The following is a 17,293-nucleotide window of genomic DNA, read 5'->3' on the forward strand; positions in this document are numbered from 1 at the left end:
GGCTGCTCAAAGTATAAAAATTTACCAAAAAGGTGTGTTCTGTTTATTTTCTTTTGGTTTCCATTTTTTTTTACTTTTTTTTTTTTCTTTACGTGGATCTTTCTATAAAAAATAAAATATAGTCAACCTCTGGTATGCTCTACTACCATGAGATCCCCATAATAAAGGCAGAATTTAATAAAGGGTCACACATTTATCCAAGACATTGAAAGTTATGGTTAAAAAGGTAAAAAGACTTTTCTTTTTTTGCAGCAAAATTGGCTACAATTGCCCAGACAGGTTATATTTGCCCACAGCGTGGGACTGGGGAGACTGGGGCCCACCCTACAGCTAGATGCAGATACCTGTTAGCCTTTATCCCCGTTATAGTGGGACCTCGACTGTAAAACACAGGCGGCTCCTACACAGCTACTGTGCGCACAGCACAACTGGGATGGACAATTACGGTAGTTTGCATTAAAGGGCTTCTTTGGTGAAAACAAGTTATCACCGATCCATGGGCTCATCAGGATTGGTGATAACTTAATGATCGTTTGGGTCCGACCATTGGAAACTGCACTGAACAGAATTGGGAAGTTTTATCCCTGACAGGACACTTTTATCCCCATTTTAAAATGCAGCGGCAGGTGGGATGTCTGACCGCAGATCCATTCATTCTCTTTGGGGCTTCCAGAAAAAAACAAGAGCAGCGCTCGCAGCCATTGAGGGAATGAATGGATCAGTGGTGAAGTCGCACATGCTGCTCCAGTCTAGTGGGGATAAAAGCTCCACATTCTACCAATCGGTGCGGGTCCCGGCAGTCAGACCCCCACCAATCAATAACTTATCACTTATCCTTTGGAAAGGTGATTACTTGTTTTCACAGTAGAATTCCTGTAAGTGCATCTTGTTCCAAGTATTTAATCACAAATCTAAATAAAGATTATTCTCCTAATTAATATCAGAGAGAACAATTGACTGCTATACACAACACAATCCACTTTTTCAAGACCAATAATACCACATTCAAGGGAGAACTAACGTGACACTGTTACCAGACCACTTATTACCTGCATAAAGCGACCGAATAATCCCATGTAGAAGGGAGAAATACAGCCACACCGTGACCAGACCACATATTACCACCACATAGTGACCCAATAATACCACATATTGTATAAGGGACAAATATCGCCACACCATGACCAGACCAGATTTTAGCAGCATATAGCGACCAAATTATTCCACATAGAAGGGAGAACTACCGTCACACCGTGAGCAGACCACATATGACCACCACATAGTGACCGAACAATACCTCATACTGTAAAAGGGACAAATATCGCTACACCATGACCAAACCAGATATTACCAACATATAGCGACCAAATAATTCCACATACAAGGGAGAACTACCGTCACACCGTGAGCAGACCACATATGACCACCACATAGTGACCGAACAATACCTCAGACTGTAAAAGGGAGAAATATCGCCACACCATGACCAGACCAGATATTACCAACATATAGCGACCAAATAATTCCACATACAAGGGAGAAATACCACCACACCATGTCCACACCACATAGTGACCAAATAATAACACATACAGGGATAAATACCACACCATGACCGGACCAGATATTACAACATAGTGACCGAATATTACAATACTGATCATTAATGAAATGTCCTCGGACGCACATTCAGTTGAAACCAGTGGGCCCCCTCTACGTCCTGCTCAGGGTCCTGCCAAGGACCCTGGCCCACCGGATAATCGTCCAGTGTCCCTATAATAATTATAGTCTATGGACCTTTTCTGATGCTGATGGTTCACAAAAGAAATTTGAGACATGTTTGATTGTAATCTGATTTGCAGATAAAACTGGCCCATTCAAATGATTGGATTGCCAAAAAAAGATCCATTTGCATCCTTGTTCTGTATGTTTTTCACTGACTAATGTTAGAAGTTTGTAAATCTTCATCACTTTTTGTCTCTCATCAATAGGTGGCAGAAAATGTCATTTTTCAACATGAGGAGAGAAAATTTCATCCCATCACTTTACCTGATGGGCCCATGCAGGGTCGGACTGGCCTGGTGTGATAAATTCCCGGGGGGCCCCGATGAGAGAGTGAGAGAATTGGTAGCGGGGGCTCTTAAAAAGTGCGGGCCCTTTAAAAGCGCAGCCGAAGGAAATGTAGCGTCGCGTGCGGCGCTCCTACTATTCAGTGGTGACAGCGGGTGACGCGCATAGTCACATGACAGGAGGACGTGATCTTGGTGGGCGGTGACACGCACCGCGCTTTGCTTTCCCGCTGGTGGCTGGCAGTTGTGTGGTGTCAGGTGACACGCTGACGTCACGCTCTCCTCTCCCTGCTCCCCTGCCGGCTTTTGATACGCCGACGCCGCGCTCTGCTCTCCAGTCCCGGCTCCTGCTCCCTTGGAATTGGCCTTGTAACACCGGCTCCCGTCCGGGTATGTAACACCGCACCGCCCTCTTCTCTCCTGCTCTCTTGGCCTTTTAAGCCGGCTCCTGGGCTGAGTATGCGGTGACCTGCACTCTGCTCTCTCACCATCACTCTGGAAACAAGGCTGCAGGCCCCGGCTACCGCTCTCCCTGCTTCAACTTCAAGTCAAGTGCAATATCCACGTTTTTCTGGGTGAGTGTTCCCAGCATTGGTCATCATCCATATATGGAGGGGTCGCAGGCTGGTCACATGGGGACATGGGGCTGAAGGGGGGACTGGCTGGACCCATGGGAACATGGATGGGGACATGGGGCTGAAGGGGGGCCTGGCTGGACCCATGGTGACATGGATGGAGACATGGTGCTGAAGGGGGGGGCTGGCTGGACCCATGGTGACATGGATGGGGACATGGGGCTGAAGGAGGGGGCTGGCTGGACCCATGGGAACATGGATGGGGACATGGGGCTGAAGGGGGGCCTGGCTGGACCCATGGTGACATGGATGGAGACATGGTGCTGAAGGGGGGGCTGGATGGACCCATTGGGACATGGATGGAGACATGGGGCTGAAGGGGGGGCTGGCTGGACCCATGGGGACATGGGGCTGAAGGGGGGGTTGGCTAGACCCATGGGGACATGGATGGGGACATGGGGCTGAAGGGGGGGTTGGCTAGACCCATGGGGACATGGATGGGGACATGAAGCTGAAGGGGGGGCTGGCTGGACCCATGGGGACATGGATGGAGACATGGGGCTGAAGGGGGGGCTGGCTGGACCCATGGGGACATGGATGGGGACATGGGGCTGAAGGGGGGGCTGGCTGGACCCATGGGGACATGGATGGGGACATGGGGCTGAAGGGGGGGCTGGATGGACCCATGGGGACATGGCTGGGGACATGGGGCAGAAGGGGGGGCTGGCTGGTGACATGGAGGGGGATATGGGGCTGAAGGAGGGGCTGGCTGGACCAATGGGGACATGGATGGGGACATGGGGCTGGATGGACCCATGGGGACATGGAGGGGGACATGGGGCTGAAGGGGGGACTGGCTGGACCCATGAGAACATGGAGGGGGACATGGGGCTGAAGGGGGGGCTGGATGGACTCATGGGGACATGGAGGGGGACATGGGGCTGAAGGGGGGGCTGGCTGGGGACATGGAGGGGGACATGGGGCTGTAGAGGGGGCTGGCTGGACCCATAGGGACATGGGGCTGAAGGGGGGGCTGGATGGACCCATGGGGACATGGAGTGGGATATGGGGCTGAAGGGGGAGCTGGCTGAACCGAGGGGGACATGGAGGGGGACATGGGGCGGAAGGGGGGGCTGGCTGGACCCATGGGGACATGGAGGGGGACATGGGGTTGAAGAGGGGGCTGGCTGGGGACATGGAGGGGGACATGGGGCTGAAGGGGGGGCTGGCTGGGGACATGGAGGGAGACATGGGGCTGAAGGGGGGGGCTGGCTGGGGACATGAAGGGGGACATGGGGCTGAAGGGGGGGGCTGGCTGGGGACATGGAGGGGGACATGGGGCTGAAGGGGGGGCTGGCTGGGGACATGGAGGGGGACATGGGGCTGAAGGGGGGGCTGGCTGGGGACATGGAGGGGGACATGGGGCTGAAGGGGTTGCTGGCTGGGGACATGAAGGGGGACATGGAGCTGAAGGGGGGGGCTGGCTGGACCCATGGGGACATGGAGGGGGACATGGGGCTAAAGCGGGGGCTGACTGGACCCATGGGGACAAGGAGGGATACATGGGGCTGAAGGGGGGGACATGGAGGGGGACATGGGGCTGAAGGGGGGGCTGGCTGGACCCATGGGGACATGGAGGGGGACATGGGGCTGAAGGGGGGGCTGGATGGACCCATGGGGACATGGAGGGGGACATGGGGCTGAAGGGGGGGCTGGCTGGACCCATGGGGACATGGAGGGGGACATGGGGCTGAAGGGGGGGCTGGCTGGACCCATGGGGACATGGAGGGGGACATGGGGCTGAAGGGGGGGCTGGCTGGACCCATGGGGACATGGAGGGGGACATGGGGCTGAAGGGGGGGCTGGCTGGGGACATGGGGCTGGAGAGGGGGCTGGCTGGACCCATAGGGACATGGGGCTGAAGGGGGGGCTGGATGGACCCATGGGGACATGGAGGGGGATATGGGGCTGAAGGGGCTGGATGGACCCATGGGGACATGGAGGGGGATATGGGGCTGAAGGGGGGGCTGGCTGGACCGAGGGGGACATGGGGCGGAAGGGGGGGCTGGCTGGACCCATGGGGACATGGAGGGGGACATGGGGTTGAAGAGGGGGCTGGCTGGGGACATGGAGGGGGACATGGGGCTGAAGGGGGGGGCTGGCTGGGGACATGGAGGGGGACATGGGGCTGAAGGGGGGGGCTGGCTGGGGACATGGAGGGGGACATGGGGCTGAAGGGGGGGCTGGCTGAGGACATGGAGGGGGACATGGGGCTGAAGGGGGGGCTGGCTGGGGACATGAAGGGGGACATGGAGCTGAAGGGGGGGGGCTGGCTGGACCCATGGGGACATGGAGGGGGACATGGGGCTAAAGCGGGGGCTGACTGGACCCATGGGGACAAGGAGGGATACATGGGGCTGAAGGGGGGGACATGGAGGGGGACATGGGGCTAAAGCGGGGGCTGACTGGACCCATGGGTACAAGGAGGGATACATGGGGCTGAAGGGGGGGACTTGGAGGGGGACATGGGTCTGAAGGGGGGGCTGGCTGGACCCATGGGGCTGAAGGGGGGGCTGGCTGGACCCATGGGGACATGGAGGGGGACATGGGTCTGAAGGGGGGGGCTGGCTGGACCCATGGGGCTGAAGGGGGGGCTGGCTGGACCCATGGGGACATGGAGGGGGACATGGGGCTGAAGGGGGGCTGGCTGGACCCATGGGGACATGGATGGGGACATGGGGCGGAAGGGGAGGCTGGCTGGACCCATGGGGACATGGAGGGGGACATGGAGGGGGACATGGGGCGGAAGGGGGGGCTGGATGGACCCATGGGGACATGGGGCTGAAGGGGGGGGCTGGATGGACCCATGGGGACATGGGGCTGAAGGGGGGGCTGGATGGACGCATGGGGGGACATATGGATGGAGGCATGGGGCTGAAGGGGGGGCTGGGTGGACGCATGGGGGGACATATGGATGGAGGCAGGGGGCTGAAGGGGGGGCTGGCTGGATACATGGGGAGACATGGATTGAGGCATGGGGCTGAAGGCGGGGGGCTGGATGGACGCATTATCGGACATTTGGAGGTGAAGGTGGCCAAGTTGGAGACCTGGATGGACACATGGAGGTGAAGGGCGGCAAGTTGGACACATGGGGACCTGGATAGATATATGGGGTGGGGTGGGATGCATATATGAGGGGGGCGGGCTGGACACATGGAGGCCCGGATGGATATATGGGAGGGGCAGGCTGGACACATGGAGACCAGAATGGATATATGGTGGGGGGGGGGGGGTCAGGTTGGATAGATGGGTGGCCACGCTGGACAAGGGACTTTATTACTGTTTAGGGGCCAGATTGAGGAACTTTATTTGTTTATGATGGCGAGTGGGGAACATTATTACTTTAGAGTCCAATTAGGGACATTATTACTTCTGTAATATAATTTACTTTTTAGGAAACTGTTTTCCATAAGAGGGGACAAAAGGGGGGTCCTGTTACTGTGCAGGGCGCCACTATGTCGCTTTATTTCTTCAACTGGTGTAGTGTAGAAGCCTGGGGAAAAGTGGGAATGTGCTCTAAAAGAGATCAGTTATTGATAACTGTGTGTTATTTTCTGCAGAGATGATTCCTGGCTGGAAGAAGTGATGGCGGACTGTGCCAGATGAAGAAAAGCGAAGATGAAGAACTTCACCTAGAGACATCACTGGTGAGTCAGTGTATTACTGTACACTTACACTATATAGTATATACAGAGCTCCTGTGTATGTCACTCGTGACCAGTGTATTACCTATACACTATATACAGAGCTCCTGTGTATAATGTCACTCGTGATAACTGTATTACCTGTACACTATATACAGAGCTCCTGTGTATAATGTAACCGGTGATAACTGTATTACCTGTACACTATATACAGAGCTCCTGTGTATAATGTCACTGGGGATCACTGTATTACCTGTACACTGACACTATATACAGAGATCCTGTTTATAATGTCACTGGGGATCACTGTATTACCTGTACACTGACACTATATACAGAGCTCATATGTAATATGTATAGTGACAGTGTTGTTAGTATTGTGGTTTGTATTCCTGATCAGTATTGTATTATTTGGTCACTATGTGGTGGTAATATGTGGTCTGGTCATGGTGTGGTGATATTTGCCCCTTTTGTATGTGGTATTATTGGTGTTGTTATAGTGGATTATGTTGTGTATGGCGGTCATTTGTTCTCGCTGAGATTAACTAGGAAAAGATTTTTTTCCATGAGGCCACGGCTTCACTATCAGTATTTGGTCAGTATTTTTTCTCAGTAGTGAGAGGCAAAAGCAGGAGTGGGTGATAAATCCAGAATTGGTGACTTGTTTCTATTCTCCCTTTTCTCTGATTGTTCCTCACCTGGTTTTGGCTCCCACTCCTGAGAATAATCCTGACTGAATACTGATAGTGGGGCTGTGGCCTTAGAGATGGAATACTTGGAGCAGAGCGTCTGAGATGCACTTACAGGGGTTCTCCGGTGAGAACAAGTCATCACCTCTCCACAGGATCAGTGATAACTTATTGATTGGTGGGGTCTGACTACTGGGACCTGCACCGATCGGCAGAATGTGGAGCTTTTCTCCCCATTAGACTGGAGCTCATGTGCGACTCGACCACTGATCCATTCATTCCCTCAGAGGCTGCGAGCGCTGCTCTTTTTTGGAAGCCCCCAAGAGAACGAATGAGGCTGTGGTCAGACGTCCCACCTGTCGCTGCATTGTAAAATGGGGATAAGTGTCCTGTCAGGGATAAAACTTCCCCATTCTTCCAATCAATAAGTGATCACCTATCCTGTGCAGCCCATGAATCTGTGATCACTTGTTTTAACCACAGAAGCTCTTTCATGCAAACTCCAGAAATTGTCCGTCCCTGTTCTAGTCTGTGCAGAGTAGATGTGAGGAGCCGCCGGTCACTGCTCCACTATAACAGGGAGAGCAGAGAAAAGAGATCTGCATATTGCTGGAGGTGGCCCCTAGAGTCAATGTCCCCTGTGGGCCCCAGACACCCCAGTCCGACCCTGCTGACATCTGATTAAGGCCTAAGGCCCCGTTCACATGTCAGGTTTTAATCAGTGTTTTTTTCTCATTTTCATCTGATTTTGGTCAGTGTGGCAGTTTCTCTCCTCAGTGGGGCATATTTTTTATATGTAAAGTAAAAAGCTAAAGGTTTCCTCGCCTCGCTTGCCCGGCCTATAGACACTGGAGAACAAGCAGTACAGGCAACATGGTTGGTTCTGGCCATTTTTCTGACAGACTCATTGACTTCAATAGATGATCTTTACCTACAAATCGGATGGAAATCGGACCGGTCTCAGTTCTGATTTACAGATCAATTGTCCACAAAAAAATAGAGCTGTAAACCTGTCCCCGGTCTATAACGGAGCATATTCTACCTGTTAGAGAAATAACCAGACGTGAAAAGAGCCGTGTGCTATTCTTACAGGGAAGGGGCCACCATTTTATGTTTTGTATTAATAATTATGTAATCAATTATTTTTAATACAAAATTAAATATCCCACTTTATTAGTTTTTTATGTATTTATTTTTACATTGGCCACTGGAGGCTGCCATTTTTATTTGGGGGGTGTGTAAGAAGCGCTCTTACACGCCTCATTTACGGCAGCCCTGGCCATAAGAGACAGTAGTCTGTCACCGACCCTATCTCTAACATTAGAGGCCGCTCCTCCTGCCTCTAGCTGTGACCTGGGCACGCCCCCTTGGCTGTTCAGGTCGCAGCCGTGGGAGGAGATTGCAGCCATCTTTGTGGAGCCTGCAGTGTAAGCTGTACATTCCCCCTGTCGTCGCACGCACTGCTCAGTCAGAGCGTGCCATGACAGGAGCTGCCGGGGAGGAAATGCCTGGGAGTGGAGGCCCCGAGTGAGTATCTGCGGCGGCGCCGTGCGGTGATCTCAGCTTCTCTGCTGTTATCACTGCCGACATCTTCAGGCAACACAGACACAGCGCTGCATGGGAACGTGGAAGGTGAGTAGAAGCGCTTATTGTTTTGTTTGGTTTTTTTCCTTTGCATTGAATATATGGGGGCATATACACACAAGGGTGTAGTTGGAGGCATATACCCACCAGGGTGGAGGGGGGGGGCATATATCCACCAGGATGGATGGAAGGGGCATATACCAACCAGGATGTAGGGAGTGTGCATATACCCACCAATGAAGGGGGGCATTTACCCACCAGGATGGATGAAGGGGGCATATATCCACCAGGATGGATGGAGGGGGGGCATATATCCACAAGGATGAAGGTGGGGCTTATGCCGACAAGGATGGAGGGGGGCATATACCCATCAGGATGGATGGAGGGGGGCATATACCCATCAGGATGGATGGAGGGGGCATATACCCACCAGGATGGATGGAGGGGGGGCATATACCCACCAGGATGGATGGAGGGGGGGCATATACCCACCAGGATGGATGGAGGGAGGCATATACCCACCAGGATGGATGGAGAGGTGGCATATACCCACCAGGATGGAGAGGTGGCATATACTCACCAGAATAGAGGGAGTAGAGGGAGGGGGCATATACACCTACCCAGGATGGATGGATGGAGGGGCATATACACCTACCCAGGATAGATGGATGGAGGGGCATATACACCTACCCAAGATAGATGGATGGAAGGGCATATACACCTTCCCAGGATGGATGGATGGAGGGGCATATACACCTACCCAGGATAGGTGGATGGAAGGGCATATACACCTTCCCAGGATGGATGGATGGAGGGGCATATACACCTACCCAGGATGGATGGATGGAGGGGCATATACACCTTCCCAGGATGGATGGATGGAGGGGCATATACACCTCCCCAGGATGGATGGATGGAGGGGCATATACACCTACCCAGGATGGATGGATGGAGGGGCATATTCTCCTACCAAGGATGGAAGGAGGGGCATATACTCCTACCCAGGATGGATGGAGGGGCATATACATCTACCCAGGATGGATGGAGGGGCATATACATCTACCCAGGATGGATGGAGGGGCATATACACCTACCCAGGATGGATGGAGGGGCATATACACCTACCCAGGATGGATGGAGGGGCATCTACACCTAACGAGGATGGATAGATGATGGAGCATATATACTTACCCAGGATGGAGGGAGGGGCATATACACCTACCCAGGATGGATGGAGGGGCATATACATCTACCCAGGATGGATGGAGGGGCATATACACCAACCCAGGATGGATGGAGGGGCATATACACCTACCCAGGATGGATGGAGGGGCATATACACCTACCCAGGATGGATGGATGGAGAGGCATATACACCTACCCAGGATGGATGGATGGCGGGGCATATGCACATACCCAGGATGGATGGTTGGGGCATATACACCTACCCAGGATGGATGGATAGAGGGGAATATACACCTACCGAGGATGGATGGATGGATGAATGGAAAAGAATATACATCTATCCAGGATGGATGGCTGGAGGGGCATTTACACCTAGCTAGGATGCATGGATGGATGGATGGAGGTGCATATACACCCACCCAAGATGGGGACCATATTCCATATACCAGGATGGGGCATATACAAGGATGAGGGGCATATACTGTAGGGCGTATATTGGGCCATTACGCTGTAATGCAATATATAGGGCCATTGCTCTGTGGCTCACCATATGGTGTCATTACGCTTTGGCTCTTTTGATACCTGTGATACGTCTGACCTCATAGTATGTCCCCCCCTTTTTACTCTTTTGAAGGAGGCTGTTTTACACTTGAAGCATATATGTGTTACAATCCATAACTAAATCGTGTGTATTTTTTATTTTTCCTCTTTAGTGGTTAACTCTGGAATGAAGCACCGCTTTGTATTCATTTATATGAGATATTTTCATGTGCTGAGTGTCGGCTTATTTGTTACCCCCCCCTCTTTTTCTCAGATATGATTGTAATTTGATTTATCATGAGACGATGGATTTTCGTTTTTTATACAGTTCTTCCCATTTTTGTATTGTTTTAGATAAACCTTGATAAAGGCTGAGGCTGAAGTGTTGGTCATACATCTGTCTCATGAACAATTTATTGTCTGAATAAATACCTTGATTTGCATCAATATCCATTGTGCTTAAAGGTTTATATATATATATAAAATAAGTATTTTTGCTTGTGAGTTTTCTTATAATGTTTTTAAATAGAAGACCGTATTGCGATATCATTGAGATACAAATGTTTCTGTTGCGATCCTCAGCTCTACCTGAGAACACCATCTGCGTGGGACTGGGCCGAGTGGGGGGCATCTGGCCAACATATAGCGGCAGGCACTCTGCAGCAACTCAGCACTGTTGACTTTGGAGGTCCTCTTCATTCCCTGGTGGTCAGCGGCTGCATGCATCCCCTAGAACTGGATATGCTAAGACTGTTTGCTGTGGAGCCCTTTAGTTTCTATCAGATAAATGTGGAGGACAGCTCAACATATCTGTCATCATAGACAATCTGTGCCGAATCCGCACCCCTCACGGCTGAGCAGCTACCCTGTCTAGGTGGCAGCACACAGTGCTTTGTGTGTGTCCCATTGTATTACTAGTGATATAGCAGTATACTAGAGATGCACCAACTCCACATTTTTATTAATATTACTCCAGATATGGACGAAACCCTCCAAGATGCAGGCTTTATTATACTACAGAATTTTGGTGCATCCATAATATATGCTCAAGCACTTTAATAGAAACCTGTTCCACCATGTCCATCCTTCACTGCGTTACTGGTATTTATTTGGAAACACAGGGATATTCCAGGAAAACGTGTTTTATGCTTAATAAAAATAAACTGATCACATTTTCAAAAAATTTCCATTCGTGTTTATCTCCTTTTTTGTAATTTACCTGTCTGGTTAATTCACACCTTTCATGTTTTTTTCTACAACCAGTTAATGGGGTGGTCTCAGTTTCTAAAAGGGAGTCTGTCACCCCCAATACTCAAATCATTTATGGATTTGTATAGGAATCTTGGCCCCTATAAAAAAAATTCTACTTTAGGTACAGATTATATTTTTATGCAAACAAACCATTTACACCCCTCCCTTACTTTCCATCCTCTGCCCCGCCCCTTATGGTGATTGACAGCACTGCCTATATTGAATCCTCAGCCCTGCACACACTGACACTACAGGAGCTGAAAACTCAGTGTCCGAGCTTGCGGGCATCCTCTGATCCCCTTGTCCAGTCTATAGTTGTCTCTTTCAGTGGGCAGAAAAAAAGCTTCTGCTTAAAAATTGTAAGGCTCGATTTGAGTTTGCCAAAAGACATGTTGGAGACTCCCAAAATATATGGAGGAATGTGCTGTGGTCAGATGAGACCAAAATTGAAGTTTTTGGCCACCAAGGTAAATGCTATGTCTGGCACCAAACCAACAGCTCATCACCCCAAGAACACCATCCCCACAGTGAAACATGGTGGTTGCAGTATCATGCTGTGGGTATGTTTTTCAGCAGCAGCCACCTCCATTATCTGAATGCAAGGAAGATTGTGAACTTGTGCTACTTGTGCAGTAACACTTTTTCATTTCTGCTCCATTCTGTCTTCAAGCAGAGGGTTAAAAATGCTCTGACTCCATATCTGGCTTCATGGCTTGATCATAGATGCTGGATCCTGATTCCCAAGAGAATCCCACCAACCCAAGATTGTGAAAGAAATGCACAAAACACTTTTAGTGAATGTTAAGTAGACCAAATTTTATTACAAATCATATTATTTCATTCAGTGTCTGAAATTTAGAATAAGCCAATTGCTATGAAAAAGACACTGAAAATGGCAAACCTCCGACTCACGAAGAATCATCCGTCAGCACTCAGGAGAGGAAAACCCCCTGTGGAGGAAACCTCTAGGGAACCATGGCTGGAGGACTTGCCCTTCCCTCGGGCTTAGAAGGATAGTGCCAACAAGTAACAGCAAATTGTACTAGAATTTGTACATTGTATCATATTTACAGTGAGACATAATATACATCCACTATAGATATGATAGCAGTGACATCACATAGTCACACAAGTTACACATTACATCATCAGAAAACAGACAGTAATGGAGAAGGTCAAAGTAGGTGCCCTGTGCGAGCACCATATGGAGAAGTCTAATGCGACATCTCCAGGCCGTACACATAAAGGTGAAGGCAACTAGTACTGGACGTGAGGGAGATCTGGCTGCAACATCTGTCACCCCATTGATCGCTAGGGTTAGTTTGATCTGGCTGGCTAGGCGATATGGCTGATCTGGCTGGCTAGGCGGTATGGCTGATCTGGCTGGCTAGGCGGTATGGCTGATCTGGCTGGCTAGGCGGTATGGTTGATCTGGCTGGCTAGGCCGTATCCCCTTCCTCCCTTACAGGTTATGGAGTGATGAAGCTCCAGGTCTCCAGACACATCAAGTACGGCGCTTCATACGGCTGAATGACCTGTGGTTCCGGAATCATCTTCTATATCATAGATGTATGTGTTTATGACATCAGCACAGTTGCCGTAGTTACCACAGGTGTTCATTACTGGTGCTTCACTGGCTAGAAAGTCTCTCTCAGTGTTCCAAAGAATTAACCCTTGAATGACTGGCATTGTACATTTGTCCAGAATCCTGTAACATAATCTTGTCACTATGCAGGACCGTTATCAATATTATACTTTAAAATTGCCCTAAACAAAGTCTAATTAGTGAGCGCATCTACAGATTTGATGGGTAACAAGCACAATAATCCCCTTAAGCCCTACTAAATGCATAAATGTCCAATATGAGTACAGAGCAGTCCATACAGAATGGATGATATAGAGGGCAATACAGTTAGATAAAGAAGTAGAAAGCCAAACCAAGTAAATGTCTCCTGAGATCTCGGCTACTGAGGTCTCAATTGCGCATCTGCTGCCTCAGGCGGCCATTTGTGTAACACAAGCGATCGGAAGATCACAGCTTCTGGTCTGCTAAGGAGACTATTGAAGCAGGTAAAAAGTAAAAAAAAATATTTAAAAGTTCAAATCACCCCCCTTTTACCCCATTCAAAATAAAACAATCAAAAATCCACGTTTGGTATCGCCGCATTTAGAATCGCCCGATCTATCAATATATAAAAAGAATGACTTCGATCAGTAAACTGTATAACGAGAAAAAAACAAAACTCCAAAATTAAGTTGTTTTGGTCGCCGCAACATTGCATTAAAATGTAATAACAGGCGATGATAACATCATATCTACACCAAAACGGTATCAATAAAAATGTCAGCTCAGTGCGCAAAAAATAACCCCTGACCCGGCTCTAGATCACGAAAAATGGAGACGCTACGGGTCTCGGAAAAATTATTATTTTTTTTACAAGCTTTGAATTTTGATTTCACCACTTAAATAAAATAGAAGCTACACATGTTTGGTAACTACGCCATATTGACGGAAAAATAAAAAAGTTATGGCTCTGGGAAGAAGGGGAGCAAAAAATGAAAGCGCAAAAACGGAAAAACCTGAGGTGATAAAGGGGTTAACTGGAATTTTCTGCCATGGACTCATTGGCAAATCTGAAATAGATATTTCTCGCTCCCTTATCAGGGTGGAAACATATATCTTTGGCCTCATTCAGACGTCTGTTTTTCATGTTTGTGTCCTCTCCATATTTGTTACGGATAGATCACATACACAATATAATCTGTGGAGTCGTCCACATGTCATTTTTTTTGTTGAAAACCGCGTAGTGTCCGTTTTTTATCCTAGTGGTTGATGAAAATTCTCCAGTCAGATCTATGGGTCCATGACATCGCTGACAGCTGGCATTGCCATCCATGTGCTGTCTGTGATAACACTGTCACCAGAGGAGAAGCTTCTCAATTTATGGATTTATTTTGCATACAAGAAAAGCTGATGAAACGCTGAAGATAAAAACTGACCACTTTCAGACATTTTTTGCATATACGATAAGTCACTGTCATCTGATTAAGGCCTAAGGCCCCGTTCACATGTCAGGTTTTACTCAGTGTTTTTTTCTCATTTTCATCTGATTTTGGTCAGTGTGGCAGTTTTTCTCCTCAGTGGGGCATATTTTTTATATGTAAAGTAAAAAGCTAAAGGTTTCCTAGCCTCGCTTGCCCGGCCTATAGACACTGGAAAACAAGCAGTACAGGCAACATGGTTGGTTCTGGCCATTTTTCTGACAGACTCATTGACTTCAATAGATGATCTTTATCTACAAATCAGATGGAAATCGGACCGGTCTCAGTTCTGATTTACAGATCAATCGTCCACAAAAAATAGAGCAGTAAACCTGTCCCCGGTCTATAACGGAGCATATTCTACCTGTTAGAGAAATAACCAGACGTGAAAAGAGCCGTGTGCTATTCTTACAGGGAAGGGGCCACGATTTTATGTTTTGTATTAATAATTATGTAATCAATTATTTTTAATGCAAAATTAAATGTCCCACTTTATTAGTTTTTTATTTATTTATTTTTTCATTGGCCACTAGGGGCTGCCATTTTTATTTGGGGGGGGGGGGGTGTAAGAAGCGCTCTTACACACCTCATTTACGGCAGCCCTGGCCATAAGAGACAGTAGTCTGTCACCGACCCTATCTCTAACATTAGAGGCAGCTCCTCCTGCCTCTAGCTGTGACCTGGGCACGCCCCCTTGGCTGTCCAGGTCGCAGCCATGGGAGGAGATTGCAGCCATCTTTGTGGAGCCTGCAGTGTAAGCTGTACATTCCCCCTGTCGTCGCACGCACTGCTCAGTCAGAGCGTGCCATGACAGGAGCTGCCGGGGAGGAAATGCCTGGGAGTGGAGGCCCCGAGTGAGTATCTGTGGCGGCGCTGTGCGGTGATCTCAGCTTCTCTGCTGTTATCACTGCCGACATCTTCAGGCAACACAGACACAGCGCTGCGTGGGAACGTGGAAGGTGAGTAGAAGCGTTTATTGTTTTTTTTTTTTTTCTTTGCATTGAATATATGGGGGCATAAACCCACCAGGATGGAGGAGGAGGCATAAACCCACCAGGATGGAGGAGGAGGCATAAACCCACCAGGATGGAGGAGGAGGCATAAACCCACCAGGATGGAGGAGGAGGCATATACCCACCAGGATGGAGGAGGAGGCATATACCCACCAGGATGGAGGGTGCATATACCCACCAGGATGGAGGAAGGGCATATACCCACCAGGATGGATGGAGGGGGGGCATATACCCACCAGTATGGAAGGGGGGCATATGCCCACCAGGATGGATGGAGGGGGGGCATATATCCACCAGTATGGAGGGGGGGGATATACCCACCAGGATGGATGGATGGAGGGGGGCATATACTGACCGGGATGGATGGAGTGGCATATACACCTAACCAGGATGGATGAAGGTACATACGTTCCTCTCCCAGAACTCCAACTATTGGTCTCCTCACTACCCGGAGGTTTACTGACTGCTGTACAAAGAAGAGGAGATGCCACACAGTGGTAGACATGACCAGGACCTGATTTTGAGTTGTGTTGCTGCCGTCAATTTCTACATTAGGTAAGTTTTTCAAATGAAATGGAAAATGTCTGATGTTCACCCTCTGATCTGTGATCTATGTTCTGTTGTGAATAAAATGTGGCTATAAGACATTTCCCAATCATTGCATTCTTGTTTTCTTTCCATTTTTACACACAGCCCCAACTTTTTGGGAATTGGGGCTGTAATTTATGGTCATGTTCACAATGTCCACAAAGATAAAACATGGATATATCCATTTTCCATCGGATTTGCAGATAAAACTCGCCCCTTCGAGTGAAAGTTTGTAAGGAAAATGCACAGCACTCGGATGCTATCCACGTCATTTGAGCGATGTTCGTCTTTTAGGGTTTAATGGGCAGAAGACGCTTGGAAACGCTAAAGGGACGTCACATAAATGTGTCACATACATTGACATGATGCAGATTTTAATTCTACATTGCAAACAATTTCTGCATGAAATCAGAGACATTTATTTTCAGCGTGCAGATTACATTTTGTAAACTTCCATCCGCTTTCCTGGTGCTATAATATGCCGCGGCTTTTCCACAGAGAGAGGACCCTGGTCCATAACATTTTGCTTATTTTGTTGGGAATTGGGCCCTCCGGAGTATGGGAGCTGACACTGATATGGGAGGTTTTATGCTGTTTGTGCAGTATTTGGGACATTAATTTATCAAGTATTCGGCCAGGGTATAACAGTATTTTTAGGTAATGATTTGTATTGTACTAATATTTAAAACTTTAATACAATAAACTTTACGGTGTGATGTCAGGACTATGGCACAGTTATTTGGCCGGTGTATTTCAGTATTGTACAGCACTATTATTTGGGGACTTTCTGACGTGTATTTATGGACTGTGGGGTAGAATTATTTTGTGCGCTGTATTGCACTATTTTCCATAGAACTGTGTGGCTATATTATTTGGCCAGCATATGGTAGTAGTTTTTGGCACTATGGATACTATTATTCTGAAACTTTGTGTCATCATTTTATGGACTGTACAATTCTGTTCATACTAATGTAATTGCTTCTATTTTTATAGTCTATGTAACATTTTGAACACCGTACGGTATTATTTTATGACAGAATTATTTGACCACTT

General features: G+C 48.7%; 1 long non-coding RNA gene across 1 annotated transcript in view; it reads left to right on the forward strand.

The window, feature by feature from the left end:
* The first annotated feature begins 2,276 nt into the window (after positions 1-2,276).
* LOC141219422 (uncharacterized) overlaps positions 2,277-17,293 on the forward strand; it is a 28,076-nt gene continuing 13,059 nt past the window's right edge. The window contains exons 1-2 of the long non-coding RNA XR_012287898.1: positions 2,277-2,644; positions 6,265-6,351. This is a non-coding gene — a long non-coding RNA (uncharacterized lncRNA). The remainder of the gene's footprint in view (positions 2,645-6,264; positions 6,352-17,293) is intronic.

This window comes from Phyllobates terribilis, unplaced genomic scaffold (genome assembly GCF_046119375.1).
Source record: "Phyllobates terribilis strain yellow unplaced genomic scaffold, ASM4611937v1 Scaffold_271__1_contigs__length_2588678, whole genome shotgun sequence".
Lineage (NCBI taxonomy): Eukaryota > Metazoa > Chordata > Amphibia > Anura > Dendrobatidae > Phyllobates > Phyllobates terribilis.